The sequence below is a fragment of the Equus przewalskii genome, chromosome 2, assembly GCF_037783145.1.
Source record: "Equus przewalskii isolate Varuska chromosome 2, EquPr2, whole genome shotgun sequence".
NCBI lineage: Eukaryota > Metazoa > Chordata > Mammalia > Perissodactyla > Equidae > Equus > Equus przewalskii.
Genome location: NC_091832.1, coordinates 1,002,061 through 1,018,792, shown reverse-complemented (window position 1 = coordinate 1,018,792; position 16,732 = coordinate 1,002,061). Strand labels below are relative to the sequence as shown.

At 52.4% G+C, this 16,732-nt stretch overlaps 1 long non-coding RNA gene across 1 annotated transcript; it reads left to right on the top strand.

Moving 5' to 3' along the window:
* The first annotated feature begins 1,477 nt into the window (after positions 1-1,477).
* On the top strand, positions 1,478-16,457 carry LOC103561671 (uncharacterized). Its single transcript, XR_547500.2, has 3 exons — positions 1,478-1,958; positions 3,290-3,395; positions 11,675-16,457. It is a non-coding gene; the product is annotated as an uncharacterized lncRNA (long non-coding RNA).
* Positions 16,458-16,732: the final 275 nt, after the last annotated feature.

Below are 16,732 nucleotides of genomic sequence, written 5' to 3'. Positions count from 1 at the left end.
GCAGCTGAATGCAGGGCTGCTGCAGCGATGGCAAGAACACATGGGAACGTGTTAGACACCATGTTGCTGTTGTCACCAGTATTCTTACCATTATTTCTGTTGTTGGATCTGAGTCGTCTCTGCCTCTCTTATGGATGGCACCAAGGGCTCTGTTGCCTACCCAGCTCTGGGTCCTGGGGAAGGAGCCGGCAAGATGGCGAGCACCAGGATCATAGAACAACCCCTTTGCCCTCCGCAGCTGTGCGCGGGCCAGGGAATGAGAGGTCTGTAGCCCTGTGGACTAGTCTGGCAGGGGCTCCGGACACAGAATCCGGATGCTATGTGAACACCCCAGCCTGGCTGGGAAAGCTGCCCACCAGCCCGTCCCCCTCTGCCCTTATATGGCCTTCCCTTTCTTGGGGAAGAGTTGAACCTCCTCAGGGTTGGATGTTCTCGTCCCCCTGCAGGACGCCAGGACGCCTGCTGGGGTGGTGATTCTTTTCTTGTGGGCATTCCCATCTGATCAATTTTCTGCCCTCTCTGGCTGCTCTGAGCTGAGGGCTGCCCCCTAAGAACGCATCACCCAGACCCCCTTGGGCTCTCAATTCTGGCCGGATCTGGCCACAGGGAAGCTGCAGCAGGAGAGAGGAGTGTACGGGGAGAGAGGTCAGGCATCCATCCCTCTCTCCGTCTGCTCCTTCTTCCACTGTCCTGACATTGGCTGTGACCAGGACAGCTGTAGCTCCCTGGCTGCTCCTCCTTGGCTCCGGCTCTCAGGCCCCCCAGAGCACCTTCCTTCTCTTCTGCTTGATCGCTAAGAGGGGTGTGGGCTTCCCGCTGCTCTAGGCCCGGGGGGGCTGCCTTGACCTCTCTTGCTGGTTTCCTTGACCTGCCCCCGCCTCTGAGCACAGCCCTGCTCCGCGCTGTTGCTGTCGCTGTCGCAGGCTGCCTGTCTCCCGCTGACTCCCATCAGTGTTCCGCGGAGGCTGTCCAGGCTCCTCCAAGAGACCCCGCCCAGCCAGGACCAGGGTGCAGGGCTGCCCCTCTTCTCCTCTCCTGTAACCTGGGTGCCTCCTAAGAGGGCAGGCCAGGGTCCCACATGGGCACTCGTCCTGGAGGGGTTGGAGCTGCCTGTGGGACTGCAGAGGAAGCCAGGATTCCATCACAGAGGGCCTCAGGGGCCATGGGGGGAGGATTTGGGGTTTTAAGAACAACAAGCTGTGGCAGATTTTTGGGATGGGGATTGCCATCCTCTGGTTTACAAATGTAGAGGATTTATCTGCTGAGAGGTTCTAGACGGTCTGTGTAGACCCAGGGAAGCTATCTGGGGTGCTGGGGCAGTAGTTGCCCTGTGACATTATGGGGCTCTGCCACCATTAGAGACATCTGCCACCTCCACTGTGAAGCCTCAGCTGGTCACCCACGAAGGGTTGAAGGCTTCCTTCCTGTGTGTTCACAAAACTTTGTCACAGCAGCTATCACAGTCGCCCCTCCTCCTGTCCGCAGCGCGCCTCTGCCTCAGCGCCCGCTCACTCCCGGGTCCCAGCACGCGCAGGGCCTGCACACAGAGGGTGCGGTAGGGCTGGCGCTTCGCTGAACTGGTTGGGACTGTCTACCTTCAGTGCAAATGCCTTTGAAGGTGCCTCCTGTTACAACATGAGTAACTGTTAAGGGACGCCCAGCGTCAGATCAGCTTGCGCCGCCTTGTCAGGCAAGGAGAGACAGTGGACATTGGCTGCGTGCTTCCCCACGCCGCCTCGTCCAGTCCACTTGCCAGCCCTGGGAACAGGCAGTCCTGCCCCGTTTCACAGAGGGGAAACGGAGGCTCAGAAGAGTGGTCTAACTTGGATCAGGTCACCCAGCTTGTGAGTGACAGAGCCTGGGTGCCAACCAGGTCTCTCTGTCTCCTAAAGCTGTCAGCGGAGCCAAACGCCGCCAGGAGAATTGGACCAGCCTGCTCAGGAAACTGGCCTGGAAAGGTACACTTTTGTTTTGTTTTGTTTTTGCTGAGGAAGATTGGCCCTGAGCTAACATCTGTGCCAGTCTTCCTCTATTTTGTATGTGGCTTTCTGTCACAGCATGGCTGCCCACAAGTGGTGTAGGTCCACATGTGGGAAGCAGACACGGGCTGCTGAAGTGGAGCACGTCAAACTCAACCACTGGGCCACGAGGCCGGCCCCTGGAAAGGTACCTTTTAATAACAGTGAAGGAACAAAAGTTCAACAGTTGTGCCACGTCGCTTTGCGGATGTCAGCTGCCACTCTGCTGCAGCTGAGGAGACATGCTCTGGAGTATCGGGCTCCTCTCTGCGGGCTGAGGACTTTGCGCGACCACTTCACAGCTCCTCCTCAGTTTCAGCATCCTGCCTCTAAGAAGCTCCTGGACCTTCTGGGTCTTGGATAGGCTCCTCTTGTACACGTCTATGTAGTTCCTCGTGATTGCCTACACGCACACACACACGTGTATGTGTGTATATATAGGTTAAGCCTTGAGAGTTCTGGAGCCATCTCCAGGAGGGCCTGAGCACTGTCTCCTCCTACAGAGAAGGCTCGGCGGGGCTCGAGGTGTAGACCTGTTTTTAGTAGCCCGGAGTGGGAAGGGCCAAAGGGTGAAAGCTCCAGAGGGACAGTTTTTAGACTCTCTTCAGAGTCAGCCTGAGGAAGAACTTTCTAGCAGTGAGACTTTGTCCAGGAGGCAGCAGGCTCCTCGGGAACCTGCCGGCACAGGCTGGGAGAGGCAGCCCTGGAGGAGACCAGCCTCAGGGGGAGCCGGGAGGGGTGGGACTGGCTGTGAACTGACAGGCTGCTTCATTCCGGGGCTGGAAGCTCTGTGATGATGGCAAACCCTCCGCTGATTAATTTCCTCCGGAGTGCTTGGCCCATCACATACGTGGCCTCATTTAATCTCTGTGGTAGCCCTGCAGGGTAGATGCTGTCCAGTTGGTGCGTGAGGAAACAAGCCTTAGAGAAGTTAGGTAACTTGCCCAGGAGGACTTGGCAGAGCCAGGATTTGAATGTAAGCTGAGTCGGACCCGAAAGCTCCATTTAATAAGGCAGCTGCCACCACCTCCCCCAGGACTTAGGTTCCTACGAGCTTCACGCAAGTCACCAGCACAACTTAGTTCATTTTGTTTCGCTTTTGTGTGCCTCAGTTTCCCCTCCAGGGGAAACTACCCCTTTGATGTTGGAAGTCAGCCCGCAGGCTAGACCCATCAGACTAGTCTGCTCTGGGAGAGTGGGGGCCTGGCCTGGGGCACAGACAGTTCCCAGACTGTTTGGTCCGTCCTAAGCTTCCCTTTATCTCCTTCTAGAAGGAGTCCATTGTTTACCAGCTTGTTACTGTGGCTCTGGGCGCATTATGGATCCAAGCAGGTGACACGGAGCATGGAGCTGCAGCCAAGAGAAGGTTTCAGAAAGGTCTGTGTCTTCAGTTTCAGGTCTGATGAAAGGAACAAACAAACAAATCTAAATCCAAACCCAGCAGGCTGCCTGTGGGGAGTCTGTGACACCGCGTCCAGGCCAAAGCCAGGGTGGGCGGAGAGGGACGCTGCAGGCCCGAAACGGGAGGCCATAGATTCGCTCGCGTACAAGGGTGTTTATGTGACATGCTTTGAAACGTGTGTGTCTCTTTTTTGTGTGTTTATTCCTGAGACTCTTTTTAAAAGCAATGTAGAAACTGTACTTTAAAATACTTTATCCCTGGATGATATTTGGGGCAATTCCACTTAGTTTAGTTAAACTCAGCCAGGATTGACTAAGCCTCTCTCGTACCACGCACTGTGCTGGGCGCTGGGATCCAGGGACGCAGAAGGTGTTGCCCTGTCCTGAGGTGGCTCAGTGTCTGTCATGAGAAAAAGATGCACAAATAAGGCCCCCAGAGTGCCCGTGGGGCTGGAGCTGTTTCATTTGCATGTAGCTGGGACCTACTGGAGGGGAAGTCTGAGTTCTTGGTGGGAGGGGTCGAGAAGGGTCCTCAGAGGCAGATGAAGGTGGAGCCGCCAGTCCCAGACAATGGGGAGAGAGCTGGGGGGGGAGGGGGTGTCACCTGGGGGTCACAGACGTTTGGCCTGCCCGAGGTCATACAGTCAGAAAGCAGCAGCCTGAGGATTTGAACCCAGATCTCTCTGATTCCTCTCCACCCCAGCGAAGAGACCTGCACATTAGAGCGCTGTGACTCGGCGGGAAGGCTGTCCGCCTCTTCAGAGCCTTCCTGCCCCTGGAGGACCAGCCGAGTCCCTCGTGCCCCTGGAAAGGCTCTTTGTACCGCTGCTGAGGTCTGGGAAAATATGCACCTCCATACATACGGCTGGGTCTGGTTTCATGGAGCTCTGCTTTCTCTTCAACAATATGAACACGTGCACTCATTTGTTTATTTGTTTATTTGTTATAAAATAAGGACTTGTGATTTCTGTCAAGACTGTGCTTGGCAAAGGAGCTAGAAGGAACAATGAAACTGTCTTGGAGGGCAGAGGGCAGATTTTAAACTCCATTTTACTTCCCATCACACATAGGAGGTACTCAGGAAGTACTTGCAGAGCTGGCCCGGCTTGGCTACTCTCCTTCATGGAGCTGTGTTAGTCAGCTTTGCCACAAGGCTGCTATGTGACAAACCGCCCGATACTGAGCAGCTTACGGTTACCAGTGCTGTTCCTCACTCATGGGTTTCAGGCTTGGTGGGTGGCACGGTGCAGGTGCAGGTTGGGGGGCATTGGCTCAGGTTGGCCTGCTCAGCTGCCTCATTCCGGGGGCCAGGCTGAAACCTCTGCCTGGTTGCTCTTCTCCCAGTAAACGAGCATGTGAGCAGAAAGAATGTGATGAAAGAGATGCTCCCTTGAGATCTCAGCCCAGAACTGCCGTCCGTCACTTCCACCACCTTCGTTGGCTCACAATGAGTCAGTGGTCAAGCCCATTATCACTGGGCAGGGATGTATATTTGTTGCCTCTTGTGTGACGCCCTACAGACTCTAATGGCAAAGGGTATAATGCTCACACAAGGAGAGCATGAAGACTGGAGCTTCAGAGATGGACTTGATTTCAAATTTGAGTTATTCTCTACCTGATTTGGGACTGGAGAAATCACTTAACCCTTTAGAATCTCTTTCTTTCTCATATATCAGGTGCTTACAATATGCCTTTCACCGAGCTTAGCATTTTATGAAGATTGCTATAGGGAGGTAAAGTAGGGGTTCAGCCCCATTTAATGAATGAGGAAACTGAGGCTGAGCGAGGTAAGTGACTTGCCCAAAGTCACATGGCCGCATCCGGAGTTCCCTGGCAGGTTCTATCTGCCACCTCTACTTAACTGAAAGAGGGTCTGTGTGCTGTCTGCCATTCTCAGGGAGCTTGTTTCAGGTGAATTTCTGTCTTTTCTCCCCTTAAAGAGTCCTGGAAACTCTCAGGTCTCTGGACTTTCATTTTCTGATGAACTTTACCCCGTGGATAACCCGCTGATGTGGCTGGCTACCACCACCCAAGTTTCAAAGTTCATTGTTGGTAAAGAAAAAAGTCGGGGCCATTATTAGCCGCAATTGGAGGGTGATTGCACTTCCCGGTCACGAGTCTTCAGGAGGAAGGACACTTGAATCAAAGCCTGGGTGGTGGTGGTGGGGCAGCGTGTGTGGGCCAGAGGCAGGTTTCGTAACTGTCATGCCTGTCGGGCGAGGCTGGGGCCTCTGCTCCCAGATGGCTTTCCTCTCTGGAGCCAGCTGCTCTGACACCTCTGGGGAAGGACAGCTGGCAGCTTTTTGCTAGACTTGACTCACAAGGCATGGAAGATACTAGTAAGAACAAATCTTGGATCCAACAGATCTGATTTGAATCAAGCCTGTGCCTGATTGGCTGGGTGGCCTTGCCTCCCGCAGTGCTGTCCCCTGTGCCTGCAGTGCCCCTCCTTCTCTGGGCCACTCTCCACCTGAATGTCCCTTCATCCCAGAGGTCTTCCCTGACCCTCTCAAGCCCTGTGCTCCCCTAATAGCCCGGCCCACCCACGCCCTGTGCCGAGGTTATCCTGATGACTCGCTTATTCGGCTCTGCTGCTAGGAGACATGCTCTGTGAGGGCACGCCTGACCCCGACATCCCACTCCCCAGCATGGGCCTAGGGCACGGGAGGCATGCTACGAACGTTTATTTAATGAATTCAATGACAAATGACTAAAAGCAGGCAATTGCTTTGCAATCTTTCTGTAGTGGATTCAATATTGTCTATGCCTTGGAAGCCACTTGGCTCTAATCCTTGCTACTCAAGGTGTGGTCCTTGGACCTGCATCCCCTGGGAATTTCTATGAAAAGCAGCATCTGAGGCCCCACCCCAGACCTACTGGATCAGAAGCTGCGTTTTAACTAGATCTCAAGCCACCCACGTGCACACCGAAGTTTGAGAAGGATCACATCTAGCCGCAGGGTCCTTCCTGGGACCCTCAGAGACTGCCACAGAGTCTGAAGCCGGTTCTCTCAGAAGCAGCAGCCGGGCCATTTTCAGTGGGCAGCCCCTGAGAGGGACTGCTTGCACAGCACTGCCACGTCGGCGTGGACGGGGGATGACCTGTTGGCCAAGCAGTCGATCGCCCAAGTCCTTCTAGTGACCAGCTGCAAGAGCATCTGGATGCCCCGTGGTCGCCAAGGAGGTTTTCCGTTAACTCTCTGCAGCGGCAGGGGATGGGCCAGTCCACGGTGTCGAATCCTCACCCCTGGTCTGTGAGGCAGGTGTTATAATCTCCGCTTTACACGGAAGGAGGCCAAGGTCCAGAGGGGGAAGGCGCTTGCCCACAGCCACACAGTTGGGAAGAGGCCGAGTGGGGATGTTCCCTTCGTGCCAGGCTGGCTCTTGCAGGGAGGCTGCCCTTCTAATGCGGACAGTTTACTCACTCCACATTCCGTCCTGAGACCCTCTTCACACAGGACTAACTGCGGTCTCTGCACCCCGTGAACCGGCCCTTCTCCGTGCTCCTGACCTCATCTCCTACTGTGTATGCCCGTGGCTCCCTCTGTTTTAGCCTCTCCGGCCTCTTTCGGACCCTTGAACACACAAGCTGCTGCCCAGCCCAGGACCTCTGCTCTTCCTTCTGCCTGCGGGATGTCTCCCCCCATCTCCCCGTGTTTACCTTCTCATCATTCAGGGCTCACTCAAACATCCCTTCTTCCGGGGGCCTTTCCCTAAGCACCCGAGGGAAACACGTCCTGCCCTCTCCCCTCTCCATGCCCACAGTAGTCACTCTCATTCCCATTATTTTATTTTTTCCATAGCACTCAGTTTATCCAAAATTACCACGGGCATTTGTTCAGATGCCCCTCCACTGGCGTGGGAACTCCTCGAGGGCAGGGTCCTTGTCTGGGTAGCTGCTGTGTCCCCAGCCTAGAACAGTGCCTGACACATGGCAGGGCTTAACGAGACTTGGTGAAGGTATGAATGTGGGATGGTGGGATTGAAAGAAACGACACAGAGCGCAGAAGCCTGGGCTTTGCCCTCTGGTGGATGTGGTTTGAGATTCGAACTCAGTTGCATGACCTCTGGCAATTCTCACTTAGACCGTGTGCCTCAGTTGCCACACCTGTAAAATGGGGATAATGACCCAACTTGTGAGGTGAGGGGGTCACGTAAAACCAAATGAGAGACAGAGCTGGGCAGATTCAGATGCTCAGTACATGTTAGGAAGCCCTCACACCCTCTCTGCCCCTCACAACCTGAGCCCTAACGGCAGCTGAACTGCTCACTGCTCTTCTGAGCGCACCGGCCTCGCCTCACCGCCCCGTCTCTGTTCAGGAGCTGCCTCCGTCTGCACTGCCCTTCCTTCGTCGTTGACTGCCTGCAAAGTACCCACTCATCCTTCAAGACTCAGTACACTGTCCTGACCCTCTGATAGCACCCCACCCGAACACCCAGGTAGAGCCCCTGGACACCTGGGGCACGATTTGAGCCTTGGATGGGGGGGCCTCCCCGCCTCTGGCAGGTGAGAAGCTGAGTCCTGACATAAATTCACTGGCTCTGTAGTCGTCTCAATAAAGAAGTGTGTCAGCATCACCAGGGAGCACCCTTGACTTTGCCTCTGCCCTTGATCTGGCCCCCGGGGCAGGAAACGGCGCTTTCTTACCTACTGCAGGCACTGGTGTGGCTCAGCCCAGCAGCAGGAGACATCTGATAAGCTTCCGTTTCTTCTTTGATTGTCTGGGTCTCAAGTGAAAATGAAAATGTTAGCAATGGCAGGCACGACTTTCTGAACTCCTTTCTGCTTTTCTCTGCCTGAGGCAGGTATAAAAAGGAAAAAGGTTGCCAGAGAGGGGTGAGGGAACCCTCTTCCTCCCTCCTGTCTGAATATGCAAAAGCCTCAGATCGGCTGCTGACCTGGGGAAGCCACCCTTTCCTGGACTCAGTGCATCTGATTCCTGCCTTTAGGAGAGGAGGCCTGGGTTCCCTGGGCCGTGGCAGTGTTGAATTGCCCTGTCCTGTCCACGTCATCTCTCTGTGGAGTGTGCGTGCAATGCAGGCCTGTTCCACTCCAGGCTGTGGGCCTCCGATGCCAGTCGTGGGTAAGTCAGGCTGTGGAGGCGGGATTTGGAGACCCATCTCTGGCTGTGGTCTGGTTCGGAACAGACCTGCTCCGCAGTGGCATGGGCTGGGGCACGTCCTGAAGCGCTGCGTCGACGGTCCAGTTGAGGCTAGCGGAGGGGCGGGGAGTTGGGCCTAACAGCTCCCGAAGGCCTGCTCCGGAGCAGACACTTGGTGTCCGTGACCTCCAGTGTTCACACTGCCTGTGTTCTGCTGTGCACTCGACAGAGGAGGGAGCTGAGGCCCAGAGGCGGCAAGCGACCCAGGCTGCCCCCTGGGGAGGATGCAAGTGCAGAGCCAGGAGCTCTCTATGAGATGCTGAGTGCCTTGGTGGAAAGGTGACAGCTCACATTCCCTGACGAGTGGCAGGACTGGGATCCAGGCTCCATCTGCCTCATTCCCAAACTGTAAGCTGCTGCTCACCCTACAGCTCCAACGCCCTCTTTGTAAGAACTGAGGAAGCAGCTCGCCCGAGGTCACGCAGAGAATTAGAGGCTGCGCTACATGCGGGGTCTCTCCCTGAGACCACACGGCCTCTCTTTGCTCTCATCGCCATGGGAGAGGGCTTCCAGAGAACCGCCTCAAGGCCGACTGCTGATCCCGGGAGACCCCGGCTTCCTCTGGAGCCCAGTGAGTCACTGTGGGGAGGCTCCAGGCCCCTCCTTTGAAGCCCTGCTTCTGTGTTTAGCCTGGTCTGCCTCCAGGGGCAAGAGGATGAAGCGGAGGATTGCCTCGGGCCACTTCTGTCACTTGCCTGCCAATCTGTGCTGTTTTCCTTTTGCCAGAGGGTCTTCATAGCTGGGCCAAAACCCATGAGATGGACACTGGAGGAAAAGAGAGATTACTTACAACTCAAGCTGCAGAAAAGGAGTAGGCAAGGGGATGGGATGCCTTCCCCAGAAAGCAAGACTGAATAGCGCCTACAGTCTCTGGATCAGAGTCCGAGTCTTGGAAAGATTCTCAGAGGGCCTCAGCGATTCCACCTTCATAGCTGGAGTCAGGTCAGGGCTACAATCTCCCTCAGCCTCTTCCCCCTACGTGACGTTATACCTGCAGTGTAACAAGGACACTGACTTAGGATTGTTGTGATTTTAAAATGAGACAATATGCGTCATACGCCTGGTCCAGAACAGGCAAGAAATAAAGAAAGAGCAGGGTGTGTGTGTGTGCGTGTATTTTCCCCCTTATCTCCTCATTTTATAGACAAAGAGACGAGAACCAGAGACCAGCTGTGATGTCCACAGACACATGGGAGTCCATGCTGGAGCCGGGAGGTGGACCCTTGCCCCACCCTCCCAGGCCAGCGTTCTTTATTTCACATCACAATATTAAGGATGAAATTTTTAACCACGTCCCTAATTTCTAGGCCTTGGAAGCATAAAAAAGATGATTCTCAGCATATGGGGAATACACCAAAATAAAATTATTCTTTGACTATTCTGGCATCTAAAAAGCCTTTGAAGCGGCACTCCTTGTGTGGTCAGGAGAGCAGGCATGTGGCTGGCCTGGATCCTTTTCACTCAGGGATGGTTGAACAGTGCCGTCCGGGCGCCCACCCCAGTCCCAAGACCGAAGGATCTCGGGCAGGTGTGGTCCAAGAAAAAGTCAAGGTCAGGACATGTGCACACTGTGTATGGGTCCCTGGAGCCAGCTAGGCAAACTTTATCTGTGAGATAAGGACTGTGAATGTACGATGTAATTTTGTTCTTATAATAAAGGAATATTCCAGAAATAACCTTATCCCTTACGGCATAAGGCCTTTTCGCTGGTTTCTGAGACCACCTGAGAGAATGAGCCTTTTACCAACACACTGATGATTTATATCACATCACAATGTAAGGATGCCATTTGTTAACCGTATCCCTAAATTGATCATCTCAGGGAATTGGTGTTCATAATTAGGAGTCGGAGCAGGGCCCCAGAAGCCTCTGGCATCTTCCAAACCACCAGGGAAAGGCTTACACACAGCTCCTGTTGGCTCACTGACTTTCTGGTCTTTGTTCAAATGACACCTTCTCAGTGCAGCCTTCCCTGGCCACCCTAACCAACAGGCAGACCCCCCACCAACATGCTCCATCCCCATCCCCTGATTCATTGTCCACCTTCACACTCCGCATCCTGCAATACACTATATATCTTACTTACTTTGTTATTACCTACGTTCCCTTACTATTTATTTAATGATACTCATTTGTAAATGCTCGACAAATACCAGCTCATTCAGACCCCATAACAACTTTAAACGGAGGTGGTATTATTTGCCCCTCTATACAGATGAGGAAACTGAGACACAGAGAGGTTAGGTAATGTGTTGAAGGTCACACAGCTCACAAGTGGCTGAGTTAAGATGTGGTCCCAGGAGTCTGGCTCCCAACTCCTTGCTCACGCCCATCACACTGTCCCTCTCATAGGATGTGAATTACGCAAGGGCAGGGGTTCGCCTATTTGGCTGGAAATGCCTGGCACATCACAGCATCCAGTAATTATTTGTTGAATGAATGAATGAATGTTTAAATGGGGCTTATACCATTCCATTGCTTTGAAAGCCCTTCATTTATAGATACTGTGCTTAGACAGCCACTCCTTGAAGCAAATCTCTGGATTATAGGAAGGCAGTGGGGCAGGTGGACAGGGCATGGGGCTCTAGTGTCAGAAAAGAATGGGGATCAGAATCCTAACTTGGTCAGTCACACACAATATTTCATGAGCTACATGACCTTAACAAGTTCATCTAACCTCTCTAGCCTTGGTTGCTTCAGCCTTGGAGAAAATCGTGGGCTCCTTGGAGGGTTAGGCATTAGATGAAAGTCCAGTGTAGATAAAGCACGGGCCCAGAGCAGGTCCTCAGGAAATGCCAGTTCCCTTCTCATGGGGAAGGCAGGGATGAAAGATACAGGGACTCCATCTTCCTTTTGCTGAGCAAGCTCTGATTTTTTCGGAATGAATATATTAGGGTGAAAATATGGGGCCAGCGAAGGGGACCAGGAGATGGGAAATGTCACTTTTCCCTTGGGCAGCAGTTAAGGCTGGAACGACTGTAGTCAATTCAGCAATATATTTCTTTTGATTCTCACCTAACACCAAATTGATGCCACTTTTTCTCCTTTGTTTCATTAAATTCCGTCGCCTTAACGTGAAACACCGCCTCTTCAGACGTGGTCCCACCGTAGCAGTGAGCAGGCAGGAGAGTCATCGCCCTCCCGGAAACCAAGCCCGCTTTGGATTGTAGAGAACAGACCGCACATCTGACACGCGAGTTTCCCAATTCCTCCCGATTTGTAGGCTGAGTTTGTAAAACTCTAAATATTTGTCTGACTTTTAAGACTGTTTTCTTCAAGTCTCAGTCGGAGACTCTGGAGGGAAACGCCTAGAGCCCCGGGCTGGCGCTGGGCTGGGAGCTGGTGCCCGGAAGTCGCTCCTGCTTCCTGGGTTTGGTGAGCACCTCCTCATCAGATTGCCCTGGAAACCTCCACGAGCTGCCATCAGACAGATGGGTCTCCTTCTGCATGGGGAGGGCTGAGGCCCAGGACCTCCAGCACATGTCCCATCCTCTTTGCTGGACCATTCTGCTGCTCGTGGCATGACCCTGGCACAGTGGCCACGTGGGATTAATTCCAAACCTCTGACCTGGCTTTGCGCATGCCGTTCCTTCTTCTTAGACTCTCCTTCCCTCACCTCCTCTGAACTCAGGGCTCTCCAACTTCATCCTCAGGACTCAGTGTGGTTCCTCCTCTGGGACGAGGCTCTAAGGGGGAAGTGGCTGTCGGCTCTGTGCTCCTTTCTAGCATCAGCCCCTTTCTTGTCATCTTTGCGTGTCCCTGTTTCTCATCTGGGAGCTCCTTCAGAGCAGGGCGTTGTTGTTCATTTAAAGATCTTTAGGCCCTGACATAGGGCCCAGTCTGCGGCTGGTACTCAGTGAAAGAAGGACTTCAAGAGGAGTCCTGAATTTTAAACTTTTTGCTCAAATGAACAGGGCACTCGGGCCTTCACAGAAAGAGTGGTAGGATGAGGGGTGCGTGGACTGCTGTTTAGGAGACCCCTCGGGCCGATCTGGGTCAGCCCCCATTATTCTGCACCTGAGAAAGTGGGAGCTTAGTGACATCCCAGCTGCATGTGTTGCTGGCAGAGCTGAGGTCTCCCCACTCTCAGTCCAGTGCCCAATCTGTGATCTCAGGATGTCCCTCGTCCTCATGAGAATGAGCTGCAGCAAAGACATGGCTGGTGGCGTGGAGAAAGGCATCCAGGGACAAGATACTGGGAGTGACAAAAGTCCCTGGAGTGTGGCTTGCCATCTTGGCAGCAGGCTGCCTGGCAGACTGGAGGATGCTAATGAGAAGAAAGCCTCGGGAGTGCCATGGCAGGAGCTCTGGGTTGCAGACTTGGGCTTCTCAGGCCAGACCCGCTGGCCCGAGTCAGCTCAGGAACCAGGGAAAAGTGCCACAGAGCCGTCCCCAAACCAAAGGCTTCAGGCTCCTTGCAGTTGGGCATCTGGCCAGATGTTAAGAAAAGGGGACATTGCAAAGAACTCTAGCAGGAGGAAGTGGTTTGAGTTTCCTGCTTGAAGGAGGATGCTTCATTTAAATAGAATTCGGTAGAATTAAGTAGAAGGGGGAAGTCTCTCGAGCCCTCTGCTTGGACCTGGAAGTCTGCTTCTTGCAGAGAAAGAGGATTCAGAAATGGCTTCCCAGGGAACCAGATTTTACCCCAAATTCTCAATCGGGGTGGGGATGGATGTAACAGAAAACGTTTCCAACTACTGAGCCCCTGTTCTGTGTTGGGTACTTCTCTCAGTTAGTGCTTCTCCCCAAATCCTCGTGGAAACTCAGGTTCCCAGAGGGGAAGTGATTTGCCGCAGAAGACACAGCAAGGCAGGCTGGCACTCGGACCCACCCCCGGCTGACCGCCTCGCCACGTCCGCTCCCAAAGCCGGCTGGCCTCCCTGGGCCTGCGGGCCTCAGTCTGAGTGAGCTTCTCTCGTCTGTGAGCTGACAGTCACCAGGCCAGGCCCCTCCCTGCTTTGCAAAGCTCAGTTTTGCACAGCTAACCTCTTCAGTAGACCTCAGGGAGGTTCGACCGTGAGGGCCTGAGGACAGGGTCTGGGGTGCATCACCTCTGTCTTCCCCGCACTGGCTCAAGGGCCTGGACCCAGTAGACGCACGGAAACAATGGTCCCCGTGCCAGGATCTTCTGTGTGGTAGCTCACTTCATTCCCACACTGAGCCGGGGCCTGGGTTTGTCATGCTCATGTCTGAGATGGGAAAACAGACTCAGGAAGAGAAGTAATTTTCTCAGGATATGTTGCTTGATTGTCTTTTAAAAATAAAGGTATTCCCTGAGTATGGTATAAGTAAGATGTTTTAGGACACTTCTCTGCAAGAAGTAGCATATTTACTTGTATTTCTAAATCAAATAAATTTGGCTTGCCACGCCCACCTGCATTTGGCAGGAAATTCCGTCTCAGCGTGTGGGGTGGAGGTCGCCCCGAATGCGGGAGTTTATAGGGGATGGTGTTTAGACAAGAGTCTGCCTCTGGCCTTCAGCTCCAAGACGTTCCAATCACAGGGCAATGCTAATCAAGCGACGCTTTGGAGCCACTTCCCAGAGTGGCCTGGGAACGCCCCCGCAGGTCAGGTGCTGTTCGAAGAGTTGGCACGGTGTGAGATTTTTAACCTCAGTGGGTGACGATGGCCTCCTTCTTCCGCCCTCCCCCCATCACACATCCTCTGTTGGGTAAGTTGTATTGGCCGTGGGCGTTTTATATTTGTAATGTTCTTTTCTTAAAGAAAGCTCCTCAAAATGCATATATTCAGGTCCCACAAAACCTAGATGTGCTCCTGCCTGCTTCGTTCACGGTGGCAGTCCCTCCACACGTGCCCTGAGCTGCCTTCCTGGTGGCCCTGGAGCCGTGGCTCTTCCTGTGAAATCTTCGGCTTTTCCTCTTACCCTTTCAGAGGTTCCACCTTCCTGGATGGGGGTGCTATGTGGAAATGGGATACTGGTCACCCATTTTGGAAACAGCAGCTTCCACAGTTTATTTTGCCATCTTGGAGAAGCCTTGCCGAGGTTAGGCCATTCCCCATTTTCAAGCACAGAGGAAAGGGTACAGAGGCCTTTGCACACACAATGTCACAGTCAAGGTCAGAATGTCACAAAGTCACAGGGTCACAGTTAAGGTCACAGTGCCACCATCAAGGTCACAGGGTCACAGTCAAGGTCAGAGGGAAGGCCAGCAGTGAGACAGCAGCAGGTTGGATGTGGCTGTCTTCATTCTCTTAGATGAAGTTCAAGGCAAAGGTCTCTGACAGTCCTTGGAAGAGAATGTCCAGCTTGTTTTCCCGCCCAGAGCCTAGTAAACAGGACAACTGGAATCTGTGGTGGCCTCAGGACACATGGACTGCAGCCTGGCTGGCCGTGGGAAAGAAGGCAGTGTGGAAATGGCTGACATTAGGACCCACCCTGGCCTCTGCACTTGATCCCCAAGGAAATTCCTCTTCTGGGACAACCTGTCTCAGGCACTTGGAATCTGTATCTTGGATCAGAAAATATGCACAGCCTTTGACCCAACGATTCTACTTCTAGGAACGCAATAAGAAGGATAGTTGCTGATGTGTGCAAAGATATATGTCCAAGGGTGTTCAACGTAGTGTTGTTTGTAATAGAGAAAAAGTGGAAGCAACTCAAATATCCAGCAATGGTGGTAAGTCAGGAAACTTGTGTTGCTACAGTGCATCTATATGATGGAAAAATATTAGCCATTAATAATCATGTGGTAAAGGAATGTGTATTGATATGGAATTTTCAGAATATTTTGCCAAATGAAAAAAGGCTATCAAACAGCATGTACTGCCTGTTCTTACTTAATCATATAATTACATATTACGCTGAGGTTAACTGAACACTTACTGGATGCCAGGCATGGCTCTAAGCATTTAAAATACAGTCATACATTTCATCGTGCAACGTCTATGAAGAAGATATTTTTATTATCTATATATTACACATAAGGCACCTGAGACACAGAGCATTTAAGTAATTCGCCCAAGGTCACACAGTAGTAAGTGGCAGAACCTGAATGTGACTAAGGCAGCTGGGGTCCGGAGCCATGCCTACACCACTAAGCTGGCCCTGCTCTCTCTTCCTGTGTGTGTGCATGTTTGTATAGTTTTCTCTCTCTTTCTCAGAGGCTTTACACCAAAATGTTAGCTGTGTCTTCAGTCATCCCTTCCTCAAACAAGATACAGCAGATGTTTCCATGATGCGAGGGGATGCTGCAGCTACTGCGGCACTGGGGGACATCTGCGCCTTGAGCACAGAGACCACGCCACGTGCCTGTGTGGACTCCACATGGGCACGTCCCCAATTCACCAATTCAGCAAACAGTGACTAGGCACCCATTCTGTGCAGGTCTTGTTCTAGGTTTTGAGGATTCAAAAGTGAACAGGGAAGGCACACAGGACAATTCTCCCATAAAACTGACATCCCAGTGGGGAGGCAGAGAGGTGACCAGTAAGTAAACAGCCAAGAAAAACACCAGCTGGAGATCAGTGTTGTTGGGATCTGAAATTAGAAGAGTACGAGAGAGTGGGACCACAGCTACAGGGGTTAAATGGCCAGGAAAGGGGACTTTTTAGAGGTGGCATCTCAGCTGAGACTTGAATGACCAGAAGAAACAAGATATTTGTCTATATCCGTAATGTATCTATGTCTATCCCTATCTACCTATCTACCTACCTACCTATCTATCATCTATCTGTCCATCACCTATCTAATCTGAGAGAGAGAGATAAATCAAACCCAGTAAAATGTTAACATTTGGGGAATCTGGGTGAAGTGTACATTAAAATATTTTTGTATAATTGTTGTGACATTTCTGTAAGTCAAAATTATTTTAAAATAAAGAGTTGAAAGTATATTAAAATAAATATATTAAATAAAACTGATGGCTCCATCTCTAAGGAAGTAGTCAACAGGGCTTGATGAATGACGTGTGATGGATGAGGAAATCAAGGAGGAGGTGGGTGCTAGTGCCTGTGACCCAAGGAGGGGTGAGGCTGAGATTTGGGGAGCGGAAATCAACATTCTTTCTTGGCCCTCTTAAGTTGAGATGCGTGGCAGTCACGGTTTACAAACTACCATACCTTCCTCTTCTCATTGGGTCTTCCCCTGCATGCCTGGGAGTTAGTTAGGATTGGGATGATATTTCTTGTCTAC